Here is a 3,130-nt window from a genome sequence, read left to right on the forward strand (position 1 = left end):
CTAGGCCACGTATGTTTACAGCTGCAGCTGATAACTCGACGTCTAGGAGGTATCACTTCTTTAGTGAATAATTGTTCAAAGTTCATACCAAGTTGCTATAATCAACTCACACTTTATTTTGGATGGTCTAGTCGAAATTCATCTCAAAGCTGAAATTAGCCCTTTATGTTTCAAATAATTTTTATTAAACACACACAAGAATGGTGTATAGGTATACAAGACAGGTATACAATTCTTATCTAAAGAGCATAGAGGAAAACAAGACCCAGAGTTCTGGGTGCAAAACAAATAATACAAAACACGACATACAAAACAAGGACATGTAGAAAGAAAGAGGGTAGATGTCCCCCCCAACTGCTCGGGTGGCAGGGCCAGCACATGCTGCCCAAAGGTAGATTAAAATATTACAATTGAGAGTGCGTTAATAAGTACAAATTCACAGCGCCGACTCGTCAAAGTAGGAGAGGAAAGGCTGCCAGATTTGATCAAATGTTGATAATTTATTGTTCAGAATATATCTAATTCTTTCTAAGTGTACAGTGTTTGCCAATTCACTGAGCCATAATTTGGTAGAGGGCGCTTCCCTCCTTTTCCAAAACAACAAGATTAGTTTTTTGGCCGAAATGAGACTGTAAGAGATTAGTTGTTTTTGGGGGTTGGTTAATCCGTTTAGGGACTCAGATACTCCCAGGATTATCAGAAGCGGGTCTGGATCTATTGAAGTCTCCAAAACTTCAGAGAGGATCCCAAAAATTCCACACCAATAACCATGCAAGCTAGAGCATAGGGCAAAGCAGTGGAGTAGTGTACCCTGCGCAGCCTGACATGTATCACATGTAGGGGATGTATCAGGAAATATCCTATGCAGTTTAGTTTTGGAATAGTGTAATCTGTGTAATACCTTGAATTGTATGAGACGATGTCTGGAATTAATGTAGCATGTGTGGATATACTCCAAGCTCTCTTCCCAGTCTGCCACCGAGATGTCAGTCCCTAGTTCTTCCTCCCATGTTGCCTTGATGGCATCTGTAGAAGCTGTGCTAACAGATTGAAAAGCATCATATAGACGGGATATCAGTTTATCTGAGGTGGGGCATATTTGTATGCATCCGTCAAACATGGAAGGTTTAGCATTCCCAAATGTCGGGAGGTGTTTTCTAACGTAGTCTCTAATTTGTAGGTATCTGAAAAAATTACTTCTGGGAAGATTATAAGTTTCCCTCAGCAACTCAAAGGAAGCAAAGGTCCCTTCTATGTATAAATCCCCTATGGTACTTATCCCCAACTCTCCCCATCGCTCAAAGGTGTTATCAAGGTTAGAGGGGGAAAAGGAGGGATTCCTGGCGACAGGGAGCATGAATGACATTGGTCTAAGCTCAAAGTGGACTTTAATTTGCTTCCAGATTCGGACTGTGCTATGTATAATAGGATTGTTACAATAAAGTGACATCTCCAGATTGACAGGCGACAAAATCACAGTGCCAATGGAGAAGGGGTGACACTCCTCACGCTCCATACTAAGCCAGCTGGATGACGGAAGTGCGTCATCCAGCAGAAACGTAACAACGCGGAGGTTAGCAGCCCAGTAATAAAATATCAAATTTGGGAGAGACAAACCTCCTTCCATCTTGGATTTACAGAGGTGTTTTTTACCTATCCTGTGTGTTTTATAATCACAGATGGAAGGATTGATAATTGAGTCCAGTTGTTTATGAAAGGATTTAGGTATGAATACTGGGATGTTCTGATATAGGTAGAGCAGTTGTGGGAGGAAGACCATTTTAATGGCATTAATTCTTACGAGCAGAGAAATTGGGAGAGTTCTCCAAAATAGTATGTTTGCCTTGAGTTTTTGTATCGGAAGGGGAAATTCTCTTTAAATAGTAAGGAGTATTGTTTGGTAACTACAATTCCTAGGTAGGTAAATTTTTCTGAAGATAACTTAAATGGGAGATGTTCTAGGCAGGAGGTGTTTTGCGACCGTATGGGCATTAATTCACTCTTGTTCCAATTTATTCTGTATCCCGAGAAGGTACCAAACAAATTGATCACATCAAGAATAGCTGGGATACTAGCCTGGGGATCTGTTACATAGAGGAGGATGTCATCTGCGTATATAGGGAAATCTTATTTAGAGTATAATTAGTATTATAGCCGTGTATTGCTGCATGAGATCTAATTGTCTGAGCGAGCGGTTCGATAATTAGGGCGAAGAGCATAGGCGCATATGTAGCACCTACACCCGAGCAGTATCCAACCCACTCCTCCCCCCTACAAGCACCTTTACTTCCCACCCTGTTCCCCTAATTTCCCCAACACTTACCCCCCCCCATCAACCCACATTTAACAGGCATGCACAAACAGGAGAGAAAAAAAAGGAAAAATAAAAATAATAAACACATTGTCTGGCCGATGCCAAAGAAGCATGGCGCGACCTCGAACAAGAGGTAAAATAAAAATAAAATCCCAACTATACGTTCACCTCTCACTATCCTAGAACTTCTACTAACATATGAACTGAGGAGGCTCCCGCGAATAAAGTGTTCAGTTAACATCTAATAAACCTAAACAGAATAAGTTGCAACTTAAACATATTGCGCATTTAAGCGTCATCCTGGGTCAATCCCAGAGATAAGCAAGATATAGCCTCAAGATTATATTGCTAAGCACTGCCGGTCAAAAAATAAACCATCCGCAACCGACATAGTCAGCTGTACCTTTACATACTGTGGGTCAGGAGATCGAAACAAGGATTTGCTAAATTAAACGTTCCCCCCAATAAAAAAATATATATATTTAAAAAAAAATATATATATATATACATACATATACACATACATACATACCCACACAAAAAAATCCTATATATATATATTTAAAAAATATGTATATACATCCATATGCACATATACACATACAAACATTCATACCCCAGAATAACAATCTACACTGATTTAAAATATACACATACATAATACTAAAATGCTAAGAGAAAATAGTAATAAAGTACAAATAGTAATTATATGTACCTACACAGACATAAGCACTACAGAGGGCTGGTGGGACTCTAGTCGGGAGAGCGGCATACGGCTAGACAAAGGCAGAACGGCACAAAACATCAACTTGGTGT

The sequence above is a fragment of the Oncorhynchus kisutch genome, linkage group LG30 (genome assembly GCF_002021735.2).
Source record: "Oncorhynchus kisutch isolate 150728-3 linkage group LG30, Okis_V2, whole genome shotgun sequence".
Taxonomy (NCBI): Eukaryota; Metazoa; Chordata; class Actinopteri; order Salmoniformes; family Salmonidae; genus Oncorhynchus; species Oncorhynchus kisutch.